This window comes from Haliotis rubra, unplaced genomic scaffold, assembly GCF_003918875.1.
Source record: "Haliotis rubra isolate DU_JTF1 unplaced genomic scaffold, ASM391887v1 Scf576, whole genome shotgun sequence".
Taxonomy (NCBI): domain Eukaryota; kingdom Metazoa; phylum Mollusca; class Gastropoda; order Lepetellida; family Haliotidae; genus Haliotis; species Haliotis rubra.
Window position 1 is genome coordinate 511324 of NW_025767275.1, and position 24243 is coordinate 535566.

General features: G+C 39.5%; 2 long non-coding RNA genes across 2 annotated transcripts; both read right to left on the minus strand.

Annotated features, from left to right (window-relative positions):
• Positions 1-6897: 6897 nt before the first annotated feature.
• Positions 6898-9556, minus strand: LOC124254577. Its single transcript, XR_006892490.1, has 3 exons — positions 9427-9556; positions 8318-8396; positions 6898-7058 (listed from the first exon to the last, which is right to left on the minus strand). It is a non-coding gene; the product is annotated as an uncharacterized LOC124254577 (long non-coding RNA).
• A 4292-nt stretch (positions 9557-13848) lies between these two features.
• Positions 13849-17097, minus strand: LOC124254569. The gene is made up of 3 exons (XR_006892488.1): positions 17023-17097; positions 16750-16849; positions 13849-14009 (listed from the first exon to the last, which is right to left on the minus strand). It is a non-coding gene; the product is annotated as an uncharacterized LOC124254569 (long non-coding RNA).
• Between the last annotated feature and the right edge of the window lie 7146 nt (positions 17098-24243).

The window sequence follows — 24243 nt, forward strand, 5'->3', positions numbered from 1 at the left end:
TCACTCACTCACTCACTCAAAAATCCAGACAATGTGACAACATTTATTTACAATCCACGAAATGTGTTAACCTTTGTGTGAACCAATACAAACTCAATCATACTCGATTATCTGCCGCAGATTCCCTGGCGCATTACAGGCAATATGGCAGTGAAAATTTTATGAAGGGGTCATTAGTGATGACACGAGACGTTCGCGAAGAGAGCAAGCATGTTCTCCCGTGCCCTCGCTATAAAGCTGGAAAAAAAGTGCGGCGTAAAACTAAACTCTCCCGTGCCGCTTCAGGGTCATTATAAAATGTCATCCTCACCACAGCCTTTAACCTTTAACATTTAACATACACTGTGGTGTGTCACTTGAGCGACTATTACCAGCAGTATAGACTTCTTCCTATCATGTAATGGCACTTATGCTTCGTCAATAGTTTCCTAGGACGCTCGTGCAGTGTTTCACGCCCAATTAATATGTCTGTGGACGACGTCAAAATGGCCGGCAAGAGCAACGTGACGTTGAAGGCTCCAAAAGTGCTGTTGGCGGACGTGTTGTGATTAGCCCTTAATCATCATTTGCTGAATTGGGGATCATTTAATGTGTTGATATAGGTGTGTTTAATGCCCCTGGAGTGAATTCCTTCATGACCACAGACAGATGTTCACTGTTGGGCTTACTGGACCTCAGTTTAAACTTAGTCCCCAGCAGTCAATGTTTTCGTACTTGGCAAACTTGATTTTATCCGATGGTCTGTGTCGGTGATTGGGTGGAATCCGTGTCTTGCTCTCCGACGATTTTGGGATCATTGCTCCCAATATCAAGTCTCGGACTGCCGCTATATAGCTGGAATGTTAAGCCTCACGGAAACAATCTAGGTGCCGATCCGGCATAGTGCATTGTTTGGTTTGTTCAATGGGATGTGTCTTTAACACGATGTACAACACACTCTTATTGCACTGGTAATGGGAGACAATCCAGATGACTAGACTACTTTCTTGTTACAAATATCTCTTTCCCTGCGTAGATCACCAAATTCAATGGATTAAGGAAGATTTTAATGAGAACATTCGACGGTGTGCGAAAGATTGAATGGTGGAACTGCTTGTATTCTAAGGGGTACAGACGAAAGAGCATGCTGTTGGTTTGCTCAGTAAATGTAATTCGATACTGGTCCTAGAATGGCATGGATCGGTACCAATTGTGAATTGTAACTTTGGCATGACTTTTGCTGTTGTTTAACGCCAACACTCAGCAATATTCCATCTATATTACGACGGTCTGTAAATAATCGAGTCACCGGACCAACCGATCCGTTAGTCGCCTGCTACGACATGCATGGGTTGTTGAAGATCATCACGGGTCGATTGGCACGGCATGTTCTTGTGATTACAAGTCATATTAAGTCCTTGTGACCTCTTTCTACTAGAACCAAATGAAGTTCGGTTGGTCAAAATTTACATTGGGTTTTCGCTCAACCATTCCTCAGGATAATGGAGCCAGTGGGGTAGCCTAGTGGTTAAGGCGTTCGCTCGTCACGCCGAAGACCCGGGTTTGATTCCCCACATGGACACGATGTATGAAGTCCATTTCTGTGATACTGATTGAATATTGATAAAATCGGCGTCAAACTGAACTCAATCACTCACACTTCAGGATAATGTTTCCATAAGAAACAAGGCATCTGTAGGACAATCTTTGAGGGCATGTTTACCACTATTCTTACCATATAACAAATACACATACACAAAACGTAGACCAAATTATTTTTCTGAAGTACCACGTGTTTATTCGATGCCATTTTTTAAATTAATAAAATACTAGTACTTGTTTTAGTTTGAAACAAGGTAAAATGTATATAGTTTATAGAAGCTCTTTTCAAAATCGAATAAATCATTAAATATGGTAGTGACATTTTTCATCAGAAGTTGAACAAGGGTCTCAACAGGTTGTTTGTTGTTCAACGTCGCACTCAGCAATATTCCAGCAATATTGCGGCATGTTCAACAGAGATTTGTTCTAAATGAAACTAGGTCTTGCATCCTGGGTTTCTGACGCAATTGCATTCAGGTGTTTCAATATATGTGCACTTTGGTTGCTATGTTCTCTTGTCGCCTGTTGTGTGGAACTTTTCGTGTGTCGAACTCATGGTTGTCCCGAATTTAAAGCATCGTCCATGCGTATTCCTTCTTTAGTCACATTTTGCGTTGGTGTTGAAGCTCTGATAACTAGACTTAGTTAACGTCGGTCACTTTAAGCTTGACACAGCGATGTTTGTATGTATTGCAACATTAATAGTCGGTAGATCAACATCTGTTGAGTATTGACATGATATTAGCATTTAATTTCGAAGAAGCATGTATTTAAAACGTGTTATCGTAATTTGCATCTTTCCAGAATTTTTAAGGCTAACATATTATTGTGCTATAAAAAGCCGTAGTTAAACATATGCATTAGAATGTCGTAGCACAAGGAAGGTTTCGTGGATCAGGACCCTGTATTTCAATTATTGATGTGTGTAAGATTTCTTTCCAAATTTAACATTTCATTGCAATATTCATCCCAAAGTATATGACATGTTTATAGGGTTAATGTATTATCCTTCTTACTTTCAAATATAATTACGAAACAATATAGCCCATGGTTCCTAGTATGGTGATCCACCTTCAGTTTTTGGCGATCTATAGCCCGTGTTTTACATTGTATTGTCTTCTTTAATTGGAATGTTTTAGCTTTGATCGCTGGTTTTATATTATATCTGTGATTTTCTAGTATTTTTACAGTCCATCGTCGACAGGTTTTAATCTTCAAAATGTTTTCACTTTTTATTGTATAAATTTTTTTCGTCACGATATGGCCGATGTGACGTTAAATATAAACTCACTCACTCACGAAACAAAAGTCCTTTTTCCTTTATGTTGTCTGCACTTACGTTGTGTGGGGTTATGTCCAGTTCATTTTTATATAGGGCTGTGTATTGGCAAATAAATTGTATTGTAATATATTGCGATACGTATTGCGATATATTGGGAGCTTAAGCGTTTGACAGTAAGTGCCACTAGTTGTGCATGTCGATCCTATTTTCTACATTCCCTAAAGATATATGTTATGGTTCTGATAACAGCAATCTCAAAATTAGGTTGCATAGTCAGAAATTCTATTTTCTTTCTCTATATACAATTTATTTAGTACAGTATTCCGTTTTATCTTTGAATAACGAAAGAAAGCATTTGTTGTGAATGAAAGTATGTGTAGATATTTATTTAAACCATAAAGATAATCACATAAATTCATACACTCGATTTGTGTATTTTCAGAACTATACAAAATGAAGTATTCTTTACAGTGGAGTGCCAATAGAACAAACAGAATTGTCTCTCCCAAATCACAAATAAATTGCGTTCAGGGCACTTCGGACTTGGTGACCTCACAATATAGACACAGTATGCGGAAACGAACGACATAATATCAGTAAAAATAGAGCGACATGATAGTCTGTGATGATTCACCAATGGTAGAGTGGGATTTGCAACCTCAAGGTCATGATGAAGGGCACAATAAACAATCATTCCTTCAAATACAAGCTGCCTCTTAGCCCGTCAGTCGTGAAGCTTTTATAATCAACCAGACAATTACAGGAGGGCTCTCGAATTCCTTGCTGGAAGCCCTGATTTCGATAATCAGAACACAGATAATCAGAATTCGAAAAAGCCTCGAACCAGAGGTGATCTTTGGAATGACTTTGGACGCCTCGCCTGCGGAAAGATGACAGAATTCAACAGACCAATGTATCATGATGCTCAATTCTTTTCTATAGCTACGCCGGGAAAGTTGTATGTATAATTATTTCCAGAATTTTGGAAGTGATTGAGAAGGTGTATACTCTCAGTACAGGCTTGCTTCGTTATTTGATACAAATAATAATAAATTGGGGGAAATTATACGTTGGGACTGTTCTGTTCAATTTCTCTGAAGCGCTCTGATTCGCGGTACAGAGTTGCATACCTTTCCCACACCAGAAAACCCAGATCATAGGTACGAATAAACCTATTATGTGTCCAGGTTTGTCAGCGATCGAGTAGCACCCAAAATGCAAGTTAACGTTAGGGAAATAACGAACTACAAAGGGTATCTAAAGATTAACCCGCGTTTATTAAACCAATTGTTACAATGTTGTAGAAGCCATGTCCCATTATCACAATATTCCAATTCATTCAGGGGCGGTGGGGTAGCCTAGCGGTTAAGACCTGGGTTCGATTCTCCACATGAACACAATGTGTGAAGCACATTTCTGGTGTTCCCTGCCGTGATATTGCTGGAATACTGCTGAAAGCGGCGTAAAACTAAACTCACTTCACTTCATTATCTCCGACAGTCGACGCCATGTGCACAGCAGTCCGGGCAAAGCTGATAGAGAGTGTCATGTCATGCTGCTATCACTTGGCTCCAAACGCTATGCCACAATGCCATCTAGGAATCCTGCAATCTGATTGGTGCTTTATAATATGGAATATATATTAGGACACAAAGTTGATGTGTGTGCTTGATGATTGTATTGGTTTTGCCCTATTGGCATGGTTGAGAAAAGAAAACAGTAGTTTCAATTCAGACGCTTCCATTGTACGTTTGATACCTTTAAATTTTCAAATCAAAACCACACGCAGTGAAAAGTGTAAAAATAGTTTCAATAGTGTCGACTTCACCCGACCACTTACCGACTTAAACTTGTGAATAGTGAAGGTTAAATTGCGTTTGTAACGAAATGAGGTGAGGTCAGGCCAATTTGGGTTTAACGTCGTGCTTGAGAATATTTCGCTCATATGACGACTTGCATGCATGTGTATGTGTATGTGCGGCTGCTTGTACTAACCCAGGCCTAAGCTGGACCTATAGTGCTTGCCCACTGAGATACCACGCCGCAGTGAAGCATGAATACCCCACTCAGACACATTATACTGACTCAGAACCGACCAGTCCTTGATGTACCCATTAATGACGAGCGCTAGGCAGGGACCAACAAGTACCATATTTTAACGTCCTTTGGTATGACGCGGTCGGGAATCGAACCCGCGACCTTCTTCTCTCCGGGCGGACGCTCTAACCACTATACCACGGAGGCGGTCGTTGTAACAAAATGGCGGATATAACGAACTGTTCTTTGTTTCCTCCCATGTCTGCATACCATGACAGCACACTGATGGATATAGCTAACACAGTGTTGAAAATTGGTTTGCTTGACTTGTTTGTTGTTTAACGCTGCACTCAGCAATATTCCAGCTATATGGCGGCGGTCTGTAAATACTCCAGTGATCAACAGCATGAGCATCGATCTACGCATTTGGGATACGATGGCAAGTGTCAACCAAGCATGATCACCCGAACTCGTTAGTCGTCTTTTACGACAAGCATGGGTTGCTGAAGACCGACTCTAACCCGGATGTCTACGGGTTCATCGTTGAAGGAGGTTATAGCCATCTCGCTTTGTGAACCTTCGTATGCTCTGTCCGCGACAATGTAGGTGTTACTTAGGAGCTGATGAGGTCACTAATCCTATTTCTAAAATCGCATGCACTCGTGTTTTGTACAGTTATGTGGAGGCATGGTAGTGACTCGATCACATACGATGAAATGTAATCCAGTGCAATCCAACACAATCCTCCATTAACCACGTATAATTAGGTAGTCATGAGGAAGTTGCACACACATTTCCTGCTTATTCCAAAACGTGAAAGACTTTTTCCTTTCATTAAATCCATAGCTATCAGTTACACTTTTTATCGAATATTTACCTACGCATACAACGTGTGTCCACTTGGTGATTTATCATATAGAATTTTCATAAAAATATTATTTTGTACTAAACATTTGACATCCAACAGCAATTATCATTTGTTAGAATATGTTGAAAAGGAAACAACAAAACTCTTTCCACTGCCGTACGAAATCTGTTCTAAAAGCAGAGGCAATTGTAGAATTCTGTGAGTGAGTGAGTATGATTTTACGCCGCTTTTAGCAATATTCCAGCAATATCACGGCGGGAGACACCAGAAATGGGCTTCACACATTGTACCCATGTGGGGAATCGAACCCGTGTCTTCGGCGTGACGAGCGAACGCTTTAACCACTAGGCTACCCCACCGCCCCTGTAGAATTCTGACTATATCATGAGTATGTGTTTGTTTGACACTGAATTCACCAATATTACATTTTTACGATGCGGTCTGGAAACAAGTCTGGACCAAAACAATCCAGTGATTGGCACCATGAGTTATCAAACAGTAATGATAACAGGTGAGCGGACCACCAAGAGTGGTTTAATTTGAAACTAAAAGAGAGTTTGGGTGTCCTGTCCCTCCGATGGTACCCGTTATAAGCATACGTAGACGACAGATTACTTTTTACTATCAATGGCAACACGTCTGTTCGATGTCATTCCAATCACTGGTGAACAGAATACACTCAGATTTTTTTGCGAATACCTGATCTCACTATTTGATAGCAATTCATAAACACATGCTAACGATGAAGTCGACATTTTACCATCTACTCTGCTTTTGGCAGAGATTTCTTGGGGATGTGGTAAAAGGAAATGTTGCTGGTATTTAAATACATGCAGTAGATTTGATACTATAAACTCTGCGATTGTACCATGGACATCGTTGAGGAATGTATCCAGTTTTATTTATACTAAAATTTCATTTTAGAAATTAAATAAATCATATTTTACTATTTTCTAAAGGTCTGACATTCTAATGCTATCAAAAACTCTTTTTCGCTCTTTTATCACACACTTAATCAATTTCAACCGGGAAATTTTTAAACAGAAATCAATTTCAAAATGCGCTATATGACCCTGTGTAACGGAAATTGAATCCTCACGCGTTTAGTGAAAAGGCAACCAAGACTGGATTTGTGTACTGAATAATGCTTTAATGTTGTTTACAACAAACACGCTAACAAGAACCCACTTCAAGTGTTGTCATTACACAACACAAACAGCGCGGACACCTCCCTCATACCATCGCTCAAGGCATTCCTCTTCGTTCTTGTTGTTTTTCCAGCATTCGAACCTATAAGAACGAAAATAAGCTAAGTATATCATCATCAAAGGACCTGATGCTAGTATGTATCCTGTTCTTAATTGTGGTGGAAAATGGCGATGCGAGGAATATGACTCATAACGTTTGTCATTGAGGGATGCCTAGCTGCAACAGTTGTTTATTTACGCACCCGCACAGGCACACGCACTCACACACGCAGACGCATACGCATACATTTGGATAGCTGGACTTTAAAAATCCATCTTTCTTTCTAAAAACAACTGTTCCGCCAAGACAACAAAAATGAGTAATAGTTCTTATTTTGTACAGAGCTGACTTCAGGTTGAGTTCGGACGAATGTTTTTGACACTGTATCTCTTTAACAGTAAAGATCTGTCCGTTATCATTTAGATACATTGCGCACTTCAAGGTTATATTCTGGGTTTTCTTGTTTGCAATGGAATAAAAAGAAATATTAAAAAACAAAGACAATCCTTGTGTGCGAAAAATTTCTGTGAATATTTACGATCGTAAATGAGAGAGTTGGCAATATTCCCACAATATCAAGTCGAGGGAAGACGGTATTTGACATCACACGTTGTACCCAATCCGTGAATCGAAGTCTTGTTTTCGCCGAGACGAGGAAACACTTTAACCATTTCACTACCACACCTCCCTACCAATTGAGAAGCTGTGACTACTTTCACAAACCGAAGTTTGGGCTACTTAACGCTAAGCTCGCTTTGTGCATGTGGACCCTGAATAATATTGTGTAATGACCACTATAAACCATATATTTGCTAATAGGGAGTTTTTAAGAACACTCGGATATGTTTAAAAAAAAATTGTATGATTATGAAAAGCCTCCCATGCCCTCTTATTACTCTTTCATGATACGTGTACATTCAGCTTTCTAGGAACGAGGGTTCCAACTCCCATTAGAGAATCAGGACGCCGAGACTCAGGACGCCGGTATTTAAGATGCCGGACGCAGCAAATGTGGCACGGATACCATTATTTCGATTTTTCGTCTATTTTCTTTCAAGTGACAGATCAAACAAATACTTAGATCTAAGCATTTAAGCTTGCATTGTCTTAATTTCTGCAGGCCACTGGTGTCTGCATAAATTAAGCCATAATCCCCCAATGTAGACATCCACTATCTAGCCGCTCGATTATTTTCTGCCCTTAATAACCACTGACACACTAAACTGACTAACACTTTGACAACTGTTAATAAACGGATCGGCACAACTGACTACAGTATGACATGTGGCGGTGTGCCCTACCTGCAGGTCGCACGGTTGTTCATAGGACAGACGGCACCTTCGTGGCACTCCATGTCAGCTTGACCTACAGCCAGGAAACCTTTTAGAAGAAAGATATGTGTCGATTATGCGGACAAGGTTAGGATTTCAGTTCTGAAATGTTACTACCATAATCTTGGGCGGTGGGGTAGCCTAGTGGTTAAAGCATTCGCACCTTCGTGGCACTCCATGTCAGCCTGACCTACAGCCAGGAAACCTTTTAGAAGAAAGATATGTGTCGATTATGCGGACAAGGTTAGGATTTCAGTTCTGAAATGTTACTACCATAATCTTGGGCGATGGGGTAGCCTAGTGGTTAAAGCATTCGCTCGTCACGCCGAAGGCTCGGGTTCGATTCCCAACATGGATACAATGCTTGAAGCCCATTTCTGGTCTCCTGTTAAAGGCGGCGTAAAACCATACTCACTCACTCACTCACTACGACCATAATCTGGTACTGGAATAGAGAAGAGAGACTAAGAGAGAAGGGGTTGGAGAAGGGAGGAAAGGTAAAGAATAAGTTACAAGTGAGCAAGGGGAGAGAAGGGGGAAACTTTGGTGTTATTTTCCCCGTTATTCTAATATTCCGTGAGTTTTCATCGTCACAAGTTGACACTACACCCAGACAGGCAGAGAAGCTCAATTATGTCTTAAAACAGATTTTGTCAAGCTTCTTGTCCACAATAGCTCACACTGATCTCTCTGAAACATGGACGAGCCCCGCATGTAAACTTCGCCGGTCTAAACATTCTGTCATATCACGACATTTTCCATATATTTGGTCCATACATGTCTAGGAAATGTTCACCGGGCATTGATAAGATCACGTAAACCTCGTCGATCCCAGAAATGTCAATATTCAAAACATGTTTATGACAGCCAGACCCAAAGTTGACTTTCTCGACAAGGAGTCGTGCAGCGGGCATTTACATCGTCAGATAAACACATTTCTTCTCACCCATGTCATACACTCGTGGTGAACACGTCTCAAACAACGAGGACGTTCTCATAGTATAAAGGATTCTAGAGACTTAGCGTGTCATGAAAAAGAAAATAATACACCATGAAAACAATAAAAATTTCATACTTACAGACAACGAGGAGACACAAAACTGCAGCCTTCATTTCGTAAGTGTCATAAGTTGAAACAGACAAGTTGTAAGATAGTTCGGCCTCTGTGATGCTTATATACACAACCGGATGTTCATATGTAAACTTCAGCCTCAGTGTCAAGGATGTTATCGGATATGTGTCTTCCAAGGTCTTCTCAAAACGGCGTATAGTGTTTTTCTTGATAAACGTTTGCAATTTTATTGTATTCTTTATTACGGGTCAGCACCTTGCGATACATATCATTTTTCGAAGGTATGTAGATCCTGTTTCGTGGAACTTAGCATTTAATATATGTGTGTTAATTTTAGTGTTTGCTTGAAATTTAAACTTTCTGGCTTTTGATACCACCCCCTGCGAATGTCAAGTTGGTCATGGTGTGTGTTTCACTGTCATTATCGTATACTCACATTAGGTCATGGATATACGACCGATTTTGGCAGCATATGACACACTAATTGCAGTCATCGCAGGAGTCTTTATTTAAACAATAATTTACGTTATAAATTGTATTTTAAGGATTGGTGGAGTATCATATAATTCGATACAATGAAACATATATCACGAAATAAATACGATAAACGATGTCAATAAATGTTTATAACATCTACTCAAAGCCGAAATTATTGGTTTCCTCTGTGAAACTACTTCAAAGTACAAAGCAGTTGTTTGATTTGTTTGTTTTTTTGTACGTTGCTTAACGCCACACTCAGTAATATTCAAGCTATATGGCGTCTGTCTGTCAATTATTAAATCTGGACCAGAGAATCCAGGGATAAACAACAACGGCTCTATTGGCATTGGTAAGTTTAGAATACTTTTTAGAATATCCCATTTTCTTTGGTGTTCTCATAATGAATTTGCCTCAAATGCATTATACAACAAAACAATTTACAAATGAAAACAATACCATTTGACAAAAAATGAAATTATTTCTTATTTTCGTGTTACCTCCAAGAAATGCTCAAACTCTACCTTGAATTACATATGAAGTCCTTGTCCAGGAAGAATGTCAAATATTTGTATCGCAAACCCACATAATGAAGGAGCCGTGTCAATACAATGTACTTGTTGACATGAGTTGTTTACACGTACAATGAGTTTGTCTTGAGGAGCGGACAGGTATTTCAAATATCTCATCCTTCAGCGTCAAGGCTTGGCAAAGTGTGAAAGTGACCTAACAAATTCCTTTTGCCTTGTGTGCGTTTCTAAATTACGGAAACGGCTGTGTTTCCCAAGCCTTCGATCCGTCCATTCACTATCGGTCTATAGCGGTATCAGATTAAGGCTTTCTTGAGTTTATTTGTCGTATTTTCGTGGTCGTTTAGGCCTTGAATTTTCACCCGCTTTATGTACATGCATTAAAGTACTATAGTATCGTCCCACGTTATTGCAAGTGGAAATCCAAGAGCGTCTACATCTATCAATTTACGTTGCTGATTAACTTAAAACTAATATCTGGGCAAAATTAGCACCAAACCCACTATCATTAGATCCTGGTACAAACAAGGGACGCAAGTTTTCACATATGTACAGACATCTGCTACGTTGTGCCATCTGCTTTCCTCGTTATAATAAAAGTAATGCTCTGACCAAAATAATTATATCAACCTAATTACAATCTTGGGTTTATCGTAAGGGAGGTGTTAAATGCTCATATTGTGTCCCACTGGATTATGATCCCACATTACAATGCTCAGTGAGGTCACCATGGAAACCATGCCGTTGTGTGTATTGTTCAGCATTACCCCTGTGTGAATCGTCGGAGTAGTTTATGGAAACCGTGGGTTAGATTGTTGACTTTGTGTGTTGGCGATTGGGAGCCTGAGAGTGTGGGTTCGAATCCCGGTTGGGATTAAACCTAACAAAAGTATTATAATCTGTATTTTACTGAAAACGTGTATTATAACATATGTTATGTAGTTAATGGCATCAAGATTATAATCAATGTTACTATCATCAACCTGTGCTTTAAACTAACGTGTTGCTGAGGATGTTTTTACATTTGGTACTATTGTATCCAGTTAAGGTAAATGCTGTTTGCATATCATGTAGAAATCAGCATGATCCCCAGCGAGACCAGTGCTGGTTCCTGGTGGCTTAGCGCCCATGTTTCAGACTGTTGTAAATAATATTGCTATACTAGAATATGCACATATACAAATTTGCTTTGAAATATGACGCATTTGTGATTCACTTGTGCGCTATACTATACGCGTGAAGATCCGGCTGAGAATTGGTCTTCAGCAACCCATGACTGTATTAAGAGGCGACCAACGCTGACGTGGTTGATGCATATCGTCGTATCGTAATTTCTTAGATAGATGCTAACGATCTCAATCACTGGCTTATCTGGCCCAGACCCGATCAGATAGAGAGGAAAATGCTGAGTGCGTCAAGACACAAACCCAACTTCCCTGCGTATTGAATACATGCTAACCGGTGTGGTGAACTCATTGTGATTTAGAATTGTGCAAATATTACTTACTTGCAATTACAGAGGCACAGACAAAATCATTGCATGTCTTCATAACACACTGTCGATAACGGACATTGTAGCAGAGCATAACACAGTATAGACATCTACTGCCTGGAAAGAGGCTTTTAAACATTCTAGTGTGTTTTGCTAGGCTGTGCTTATCACTGGCAGCGATGACTGTCCATGAAGCGTGCTTATATTCAAATATATTGTTTGCACGTTTTTATACAGATTCGCTACTTAAATTTGTGGTCACACTATATGGCATACACCCACAATAAAATAATGCTCGAGTGTGGTTAAAATGTACATTTGAAAGTTTAGTGTCATAAGCCTGACTTTGGGATGATCGCTACATCTTAAAACATACTCTAAGAGTCTCTTAGTCCAGATCTTTATGAGACTTGGGTTTTAACAGCATACCGTTATTATAGCTTAATATATATACAGATATAATAATGGCACGCTGTTAAAACCGTGAATGTGTGTGTGTGTGTGTGTGTGTGTGTGTGTGTGTGTGTGTATGTGTGTGTAGATACATTTTGCACAAATAGTTAGAGCTCTTAATGTTAAAATACCTCTAATATTATTAGTCAGCTGCTTGTATTAGATTGAGAATATTCTGATGTGAACTAAAAGTCTGTTAGAAACTGCGAATGGCACTGGTAGAACTAACACTTGTGTTGTAAATATTGACAAGTCCAAAAAGGGGTACAGTAAGGGACACATGTACTTATTATCAGAGATCTCTGATATTCTCTCGATTAGACTATTGCAACAGTTTGCTCTATGGAATCACCAATCAACAGATCAGACGTCTGCAGCACATCCAAAACTATGCTGCCAGATTAGTCACTCGGACGAGCATAAAGGCACACATCACACCAGTGCTAAACTCACTTCACTGGTTCCGCATTCCTAAGCAAATCATTTTCAAAATACTCTCACTCACTTACCAAGCTGTCCATGGTACTGGACCTGCCTATTTGAGTGATCTGACTGTCCCATACCTCCCTTCAAGAACTCTGCGCTCTAGTCAACAACAGCTCCTTCGGGTGCCTGTCACCAAACTTAAAACGTTCGGCTCCAGATCCTTCTCTGTCTCAGCCGCTACTCTGTGGAACTCTCTACCCGAATACCTGAAGTTGATTCCATCTCTAGGATCTTTTAAATCCAGTCTTAAAACCCACCTTTTCAAGCACTATGCCTAAAAGAATCCCCACACAAATCATACCATTGTGTAGAATTCAACTGCCTCTGTTTCAATCGTTTGAGGCAATGCGCTTTGAGCATACCTTCATGGCGTGGATATAGCGCAATATAAGTGCCATTATTATTAACGTTTAAAGTATAGCTTTTTTAGCTTTTTAGTATGAAATTTGTATATGTCATGCTTTGCTTGACATTTATGTAATACATTGATACATTGATGTAAAACATACTACTAACTGAAAGGTCTCTTGAAATGAAAGATAGTTTATGTGTTCATAGGTAGCAAGCTATATAGTGAGTGAATTGTCTGATGATCCAGGGTTAGAATTGATCTTCAGTAACCCATGCTTGGCGACTAACGGTATCGGGTGGTCAGGCTCGCTGACCTGGTTGACACGTGTCATCGTATCCCAGTTACGCAGATCGATGCTCATGCTGTTGATAACCGGATTGTCTGGCCCAGATTCGATTATTTAGCTGAAATATTGCTGAGTGCGGCGTAAAACAACAAACCAAACAAACCAAAACGTGTATTTCTCTATTGTCTGTGTAACTCACTCCCTTACTTTTACGTCGCCTTGAGTAATGTTCTACTGATATCACAAAAATGACCTTATTACGTTACCAATATTGGGAATGGAACCCTGACCGTCGTTGCATGTATGTTGACAAACACTGATTCACGGCAAACAAACATTACTGAAAAAACTGCTTTGCGGGAAGGACTTTTATTCAACTTTGTAATCACCTTGCAATGTGTCATGTTAGTTTCTTAAGTGTATTTATTTCAATGCGCAGAAGACCCTTTGTTCATCTTCATACCATCTCTCAAGACATTCAGAGCCGCCATTGCCATCATCCCAGCATTCCAGGCTGTTGAAGGAAATTTTCATCAGTAACCTTTGATTTAATTATCAAGTACCTGATTCAAATAACATTTACACAACGTATGCTATGTTGACGACATGAAAAGCCTGAATTACGTCCCTTCAGTTCCCAGGTCTTGTATGAGAGAACAACCGTTTCACTTGCGTGATAAGGTAATACTTAGTGTATAAATCTTCACAAAAACATATACATATAATAAGTAACACGTATTAAATTAGAAAGCAAAATATCATTTCAGCAACAGCGCAAACACTGCTATTTGAACATGATTGCACCGTTATAATTATTGACCTTACATGAAATAACAAGACTATGTCTGCCGAAGAGCTAGAGACGAGCAAGAGAGGTAAACATGCGACAGTCAACACACTACCACCTTGACTCCCAACGCCCAGAGCAGTCACCAGACCCTCCTTACTTTAGTCGATTAAAATGGAAAACTTGGCATAAGTTCAGGATTTTCGGCAAGCTGACTGACATTTCTACACATAAATACTTCGTGAAATCAACGCTGTGTGAAAAACGAAATTGAAATAAAACCATTGGTTACATCATTTCATATAGGACGTTCAATTTGCTTTGATCTGTGTAACGGAAGCACATGGAACTGAGGGAAGTGCAAAGAGGTATAACAAATTAGAAGCATAGGATACTCAGCTGTATGCTCAATATGGGCAATAATTATACTCAATAGCTGTGAATAAATGTTGATTAACACTGCAATTTACAGATATTAGTTGATGCATAGTACAGAAATGAAATACTTGGGATTCATTCAGATCCGGTATCTCCACCGGGAATTCAACAATGAAGCTACTTTATGCTGTGTATTAAGGTATAACATTGGTAGCAGGTGCGCAACGACCTGGGACAACAGGGCACGTTGACATACCGTCATCAGACCCTCACCTCCTCTTGCTCAGAAGTTGTTTGATCAAGGTTACAACATTCAAGGCCTCAGAAAAGCTTTCAAGAAATTTCTATATTCGTTGCATCAGTGACAAAAATGATGTCCGAAGCAATTCCCTATTTTTGACTTATACCATATGTTCCCGAAGTATCTCAGGTGAGCAAATGACTAAACTTAACAAATGTTTATGACGGGTGCCACCGATGGGGCAGGATGCGCTCACATTGGCATTATCACTCTTTCATAGTGATTCATAAACACATGCTCTGCCTTTGTACGGCATGGTGACAATCACTGGATTGTTTGGTTCAGACCCGATTTATTTACAAACAACATCATACAGCTGTAATACTGCTGAAACAAATATCTGTCCATGATATAGTCACAATTGTACAATCGAATCTGCTTTTGGCAGAGATTTCTTATGAATGTGGAAAGGGTTTTGTCGCTTCTATTTAGTTGGTTTAAACGAAAAGTACGGACCAAGTTTGGCATTAGTTCTGTCCTGGTGTCATCATGTGATTCACCCAGGAAAACACGTTATGTTCTGCATTGAGGTAAAACATTGTCAGCATGCATACAAATTTGGTTTTCTTCTACACTTCCGCTCAGTCGCGGTATGGCGTAACAATATTTATATCAGTGACTGTATACTATCCCCACGAGGCCCTCGTGAAACCAGTAGACGATAAGTGTTAATGTCAAATAATGAATAATACATCATTGAACCATCCCACAGATTCAAATTCTTGCATGCTCGTGTAAAATGTTCGACTAGGGGAGCCTTCGCTCTACCCGTTAGGCCTTTTGACATCCTCTTCCTTTTACATGAAAGTCAAATGATAAACCTAAATGTCGTCAACTATTAAGTAGCACTTTTACCAATATTCCTTGTAATTATTGCACGTTGTTGCATCATTTCCTTTTACTACTCCTACCTTTAGTTTTGAGGAAGGCTATTTGAAATCTCCGCTGAACAGAATCTCGAAACGATAAAACCTTAATATGGGAGGAGGAGGTTAAAATGGCGACTGTTACTTGCTTTCCAATAATTCATTCTATCTGTTTGATCAAAGAGCAGTTCAAAAGTGTAGGGATACTATGCCTATTTGTTAAAAATACGACAGTTGTTAATATTATGAACAACTACCAAGACAAATTTTGTCTGTGCTTTTTCTATCGGAAGTATTTTCATGTTTATTTCTTTAATAGGCCAACGGCCAACATGACAAATACATCATACATACTTTCAAATGCGCATTGCCAACATTTGCCTCCCCTCCCAACCCAACCCAACCCACTTGCAAAGACCTTTCGTGACAGAAGATAACACTAACAAGGAAATAAACATTCATGGATAATTTAGATTATAGTTTTGCTTTACCTAAAATATATGATAAACAAATTTGGCTAAGTTGAAGGTTAATATTTCAACTTTAGTTTGTAAAAGACTTATAAACTTCATCATGTTTGGAGACTTGTATACGTCCAGAGGTAGGTAGCGACGTCTAAATGTCAAGTACTTAGGACAAACCATGATAACATGATATTCATCCTCTATGTCATTTTTGCAAAAAAAACATAATCGTTTTTTCATGGAACAGTTGCTACCAGAAGACAATAACACGAATAACACAACATTAATTGTTCCTGACAATCAACCTAACGATTCGAACAACGTGGATATATTCAGCTGTATTGCCTTCAAGTGACACTCAGCTGATATAGAAGGGGATGGTGTAGATATATGGAAGGGGGAAGGCCATAATAGTGATCTAGCAAATGGCTGGAGGCGAGGTGATTGTAAAGGGTTACCTGCAAACGGCGTTGGTATGAAGCTGGCAGATGGAGTCTGGGTCACAAGCGGATCTGGTTGTGACCACCGGCTCTAGTGTTAGGGCAATGCCCAACACGCCTGCGAAAAACAGAAAACAAACCATATAAATGTGTCAATATTTATCCTTACTAAACCATTTATTAAGGCAGTTCACATACTTTTGACATTACTTTCGATCTGGTCCCTTTGTCACTGTATGTTAAATGATGAATAATTCATCAATACTTAGATGAGAAAATTTGGATACTTACAAGCAATGACGAGACAAAGAAAAAGCCCTTTCATATTGCTGACAGCACACTGTTGAAAACAGACATAGATGCTGAATACAATACGGTATATATACCTTACTTCTGAAGAGGTTATAAAGATAAAGAGCGGTATTAAGATGAGCTGTAAACCTTGTTCACCAATCCCAATTCATTCTATTGAATAAAAATATGTTTAAACCAAGATAAAAAGTCGTTTAAATGTACAAGTGTGTTGTGCCAGCCGCGCCTATCTCAGCTATCGATGACTGTCAAGTATTGCGTGCTTATTCTTTGATATACTGTTTACATTTTGGACATAATTTTAATCGGATTCACTTGAGATGTTTTTATTACGAAGCCTTATACTTTGTGGTCACTATAAATGACATTGACCTGCAATAAGTACTTTTTGAGTGCCGGCAGAACAATTAATGTCCTTCATAATTTTACTACTTCAAGTCTTGTGTAAATGCTTAAAAGTTTTGTGTCACAAAACTTACGTGAAAATGATCATGAACACCAGATCCAACATTTTTAAGGCCCTTTTGTATCAGTCCTCATTTTTCTGAAGGTGTATAACCCACCAGTGACGAGGTAGCTCTGACTTGGTATTTCCATGTACATGTGTATATGGGTCAATACCCATCTCCCGTCTTATCTGAGTTCAGTATTTTGTTATTCGATCAATCATCGGGCATTTAATTGAGCATACACAACCACAGATGCATGAGCTGTTAATATAACCACTCATTGGCTAGGTATGTTGATGTGCCTGTGTACTGATGTAACAAGATCATTTTCAAAGTGGAACTGAGAATATCGACATTGTTAAGCGCCCTGGGAACCAGCAACGATAAGTACATCGTGCGTTTTGCTTACACACAGTGCATCAAGAAGAAACACGGAAGATAACACCCCCAACAGCAGTATATTTTCAGTTTTGTAGCTGAAGAATTTAGAGGACGTGATAATTCAACAATGGCCCTGGAGTTATGAGTTTCAACTTTATGGAGTTTCTAAATCAAACAGTTCAGTTCCAGACCTTTGATCCAATAATCTGAGTATTTTCTCAATCACGAGATGTAGGTACTGGACAGTTTCAGACACTTGAATACGCTAAGGTAGATGTCATAATGCCATTGATCTGGGTGTAAGGACGTAGAGGCTCTATCACAGCTATTCAACGATATATAATAGTGTGGGACAGGCCAATGATTGATATTTTGAGCAATGATCCATGCTGCTGATTGGGATCAAAATAAAGCAATTCCCTATGTTGACTTGCAGTATGTAAACAGTATATAGTAGTAGTAAGTGCTCCGGATATACAGTCGACTCTGCTGTTTCTACTTTATGAATCCAGAAACAGTTTTGGCGATTGCATATGCAACTTCCTCCAAAACGACGAAAATTGAATGCTAATCGCAATTTCAAATCAAAAGCAGCTAAATCTGCACTGGTATACCTAGGACGTATTTGAAATTGTAAATAACTACACTTAGCAGGAGTTTGCTGAGCATCGTCAGGACTTATATGATGTATTTTTACTTTCTTATACCAATTGTAATTGGTGGGTTCTACCGACAGGACAGGCGACGCCTTTTGGCCAACACTGAATATCAGTGGCCCATTCATATAATTAAATTAATCATTAAAATGTTACTTCAAAAGATGGAAATAAAAATAATATATAATTTTCACCATTTCCATTTATTTCCAAAGGAATCTTTTTCGTAGGATAATTAAGAGTGGTAGACCCTCTCTGGAGACTGTCGCATAAAAAATAACTTTAATCTCGCTGAATTTGAAGGTTAAATGTCTTGGCTAGTTTGAGGTTGTTTATAGCTATGAATGTACACGTATCGATTTAATGAAAATGCTTTGAAGGGAAGAAATTGCAGGAGACACTTCGTTCTGTCTACGTCAGACGTTGTAGGAGCTTGTCTGATACAGCGCGACACATACTATTTTCTTGCAGAAAAAAACAGCACGGTATTACACAATAAAACGAATATTGACTTGACAGTTTTCTGTACACCACAACGCACATAATGATTAAAGTGACAATTTTGTGTTTGGGTTTGCTATTTTTGTACAGCAGTGTCATTACTGCAGAAGAAATAAATTTGATGTGTTTCGTTTTGTAATGAAGTTCCGCCATGATGGTCTCGCATAAAAAAAGTAGATCGAGCCATGGAAACGAAATAGGCTGCCTTTCAAATTACGTATTGGTTTAAGGATTATCGTTATGCAGAAAAATGTTTTCACATTGTCTCTGATTATACTCCTAGGAAGAAAACTTTCGCTTGGTTAACTTTATAGCAATGAAAAAATATTGAATTTAGATAAACTTAACATCCTCACAAACATTCCTTATTATTTTTTGGGAAACGTTTTCATCTCACCGACAGTCCTTTCCTGTGATCAGCAGAGCGTACATCCTTATGGGGAAATGATGAAAACCTAATTCTAAGTTATACGATCCGTGATGAGGAGGGCGTGTCATTTTGGTCTCATTCATTTCTCCTAATGGCTTCACTGTTCCGCTGATGGTTTTCGATCGTTATAGTGCAAGACCTATAATTATGTAATGATATGCTATGAAGGACCGTTAGCTCCACAGATTACATGCTAGTTGGTTGAGTTCATTTATTCATTTAAAGTCGTGATGAGCAGGAAAAGGTTTAGTTACAGTGCACTCTCCTTTGCTATTAATCATTTTCTGCAACTCATTGATTACGAATATCGAGTTTTGCAATCAATATATATAACGATTCAAGCTGATCCTACTCCTTATATAGTTACATTTTGTATTATTCTCAAAAGAACCCACCAACGGTGACATGAGAAAAGTACAATATGTATACTTCATACACAAACCCCACGATATACAATGGAACACCTTCATTCATCTCGTACAACCTTCGCCGAAGACCCGGGTTCGAATCCCCACATGGGTACAATGTGTGAAGCCCATTTCTGGTGTCCCCGCCGTGATGTTGCTGGAATATTGCTAAAAGCGGCGTAAAACCAAACTCAGTCAGTCAGTCATACATCCTTCGCTGTGCTGAACTACCAGTGAAGGTCCGGTTTAGAATTCAACTTCAACAGCCAATGGTCATCGTAATCTCGAGGCGACGAAGGGGATTGGATGGTCATGCTTGGTTGATGAACGTGATGTCAGACCGTCGTCACAAGCGATTTATTTGCGTGCCGCGTTAAACAACAAACAAACCATTTATAAAATGAAGGAGGCAATATTTGTCTTTTTTTCTGGTGCAGCATTTAACAAGTTTGCATTGAGTCATAATTGGTGGAAGCAATTGACTAAGCAAAAATGCGTTTCATCCAGATAATGTTCATCATTAGATGGTGCGATATCATTGAGGCATTTTGTGCTTCACAGAATATGATCTTAATGGATGTGCACAGAGTACAATTCATTGCCTATCAAACTCATGACTAAACAATTATCCTGAAACAGAATTCGCTTAAGTGCTACACATCTGGCAAATAAGCCTTCATAAGGAGTATGAAGATGTACAACCTTGGGCGAGCATGCAATGTTTGTTTGATAAAATTTCTCAATCGTTCGTAAAATCCTAATACAAAGTGAAACAAAGGCAGCACGGCATCAAACGTGTCATCTTAAAATTGATTTTGAGATACAGTTGCCAGTCGATGCTATATGCATGTCTTGTGCATTTAATTACATGCGCTGCTTTTTGCTCTTTTTCCTACGCGTATGCTTTATACATACACGTATGGAAATATATGTACATGGGTAGATATTATAAAGAAATAATAAATTAAATGTTTTTAATCGAAGGGCCTTCAACTACAGGAAACGCAGTGAATATAGAATGTCAGCACCAGAGAATAGTCTCGATGTACATAGGAAGCATTATATAGTACATAAAGACGCACAGCGATGAAAGTTATAAATGGATGACTCCAAATCAGTGATGACACCAGGTGTTCCCATTGGCGTAGGTTTACATCTAAATTAACAAATAAATGAATTATCACATCGTCAAAATTTCACCACAGTTTCAGATTCGGGCTGGTCCACGTTTTCTCAAGTAGTCATATCAGTGACGAGCATGATACCCGTTTCAGCTGACCATATAGACTTGTGCTATATGTTTTGCTATATGTTTCAAAGGTATTTTTGTCAGGTGTACAAATGGCCTGCCCTTGACCATGTCTTGGGTGAGAGGCGTTTTATACAACATTATGATCAATATGGGAGGACTCACACAAACAAATGTCAACACTAAGAATGATAAGAGGTTGTTTCATTATCGTTATGCCGTTATCAACAATTTGAACTATTTATAGCACAACTGTATTTATCACTGAGTGAATAACGGCTCGCGCTGTATACGTTGGCATACAAGCGACAAAACCCTTTCACATTCGTAGGAAATCGCTGCCGGGGGAGAGAAGATTTTACGATTCGATCAAAGGTACCTATTTATAACCACTACCAAATAGTGAGGACACAGGTGTTGACGAAAAGGTGTCATATTTCGGGGAACATATCAACAATGTTATTTATATAAGATGTCTTGTAACCGTATATTCATATTAATGAGGGGCGGTTGGGTAGCCTAGTGGTTAAAGCGTTGGCTACTCACGCCGAACACCCGGGTTCGAGTCCCCACAGTGGGTACAGTGTGTTAGAGTATTGCTAAAAGCGGCGTAAAACTAAACTCACAATGGGTACAATGTGATGGAATATTGCTAAAAGCGGCGTAAAACTAAACTCACACGCTGATATTAATGACTGTACAGCCTTCTTCCTTGTGTAAATATTAACACAAAATTCTGAGCCCATCAGCTGATAATTCAATCACACTCAGTAATGCATCCATATATGAAAGGTAATGACATTTCTGCAACCACAAGCCATCAACCGATCACCTAAATGACCGCAACCTATGTCTGCCATACATGACATATGACATTTAAACAAGTCATTATGTCCTCATGTTGACACCCAACAGACTTAACAAGGTCAACATAATATTTGACCAGCATTTATCTAATTCCAGTGATACTTCCAACGAAGTCCACTGTTCAACTCTGTCCTTGCAGTCTCGAAGCAGAACGCACTAAGAGTTAGAAGCCACAAAGTTCAAACTTTGTTGGTGTCTCATGCCGCCTACACGATCTTGACTAAAATTTAATTTTAGATAGTTGATACGCCAAATGACTAAAGAGACAAAAGTTAATTAGAATCCGTCTCCAGTACCATTGACTATAGTCTGCCTGACGGAACGCTCAATTCAATACAACTGTAAAGAACAGCGCAAAATAGCGCTGAACAACAGAAAACAGGGAGCACAACATGCGATAAATACTAGTAAACATGCGAACCAGCCACTGTGTCTCCTGTGATGATTATGCTTGGATAATGGATTTCACCGAAAAGCATAATCCAAAAATACAATGTTTACTCCGTGTACAGAAACACGTTTGAGGTGAGGTGAGGTGAAATAGGGTTTAACGTCGTACTTAAGACTTTTTCGCTCATGTATGCGTGTGTATGTGTATGTGTGGTTGCTTGTACTAGCCCAGACTTAAGTTGGTTTTATAGTGCTAGCTCACTCCGAGCCGACCAGTCCTTGTTGTACCCATTACTGCCGAGCGCCCGGCAGGGACCAACAAGTACCACATTGTACCGTCTTTTGGTATGACGCGGCTGGGAATGGAACCCGCGACCTTCTGCTCTCCGAGAAACACTTTTAAAATACCACATGAGGTGTTGATTATCAAAACCATTTCATGCTGCATATGTCAAAATGCAACGGAAAATGAAAAACGTAATTAAAAGAAAATCCTAAATTAGACACGTCACCTGTATATACATAAGAAAGTGTTGGAAAAGGCTTTTTGGTTTAAAATAGGCTTACACTTTAGCACTTTAGACTTTTCGACTCATTCCATATCGATCCCGTTAACTTACATCGATCGAACAAGAGTACAGACGTTAATCTGTGAGGCTCATTAGACTGCTGGAGTAATTGGTAGCGATGGCTTGACGTTACCGTGAACATCATTCAGGCCTCATGTTCACCGTTAGTGCTGGGAGAAGACGTGGAGGTGTTGAGACTGTTGACATCGCGCCGTCAATAGGCTCTTGTTGTCGCTTTGATGTATTAGTATTTTATGTGTTGTAGTTAGAGTTGTCGTCGCCCACGTCATCTCCTCGAGTAACGCTCGGAGTCAACGATTGTCGCTGCTGAGAGGTCGTTATTGACTTTGCATAAAGATAGCCCTGCCTGGTGAATGAACGGCTATGAATAGTTGCAGGTAGTCCTGCTAATGCATTAATTTGATTCCGTTTTGTGGCTAGTCCTCTTTAAATAACTCGGCAATGTTTCCAAAATAGAAATTATTTCTGTTTGTGAAGGGAGGCTTGTGAAATTGCTGCGTCTCTGCCATATGCGTCGCGTGTGTGGGGGGGGGTTCGTGCGTGCGTGCGTTCGTGTGTGTGTGTGTGTGTGTGTGTGTGTGTGTGTGGTATCTATTTAATATTTAACAAAAGTCTAGCCTTCCACGGTTTGTCCATATGAAAATAGCAACTCTTTTAGCAGTACTCCAGTTATCTGAACGAAACATCAAAACCCAGTGCTATGGAATATTCACGAGGTCATGTATTGGTTCAAAGAACCAAAATTCTTTCAACCGGGACGGACCACATTTGTAGCAATGATCGAGGAGGTTTGGAATATTTGTGCTTGAGAAAACAATGTACAGATCACAATTTCTTAAATAATGAAAGTGAAGACTAGACGACAGCCGCCGGACTTTGCCAAATGGCGACGGAAGACGGACAATTGAGGGAAAGTGAAACGGTGCGGTCACTAGAACGTGACTAGGCTGGTTTGGCGACTCGGGGACACATTTTCGCCGTAATCAGCTTTAACGGTGGCGTTGTCCAGACGAATCAATAGTTGTTAACGGGATAAATAGTCCACGCCGTCGGGTACACCGTGAGAAACGTCACAAGACGTTGATGTCGTGGTGTCCTCTTTAAGATGCTCTTTCCTTCTTCCGGAAATGTAACAGAATCATTAAATACACACGATATTAATCAGATTCCAAAATGCTGACAGCTCAACTTCATGGCTGGTTGGTTTTGTTGGTTGGCTGTTTAACTCCGAACTCAGCAATTTCCCAGCTCTATGAAGGCGGTCTGTAAATTATCGAATC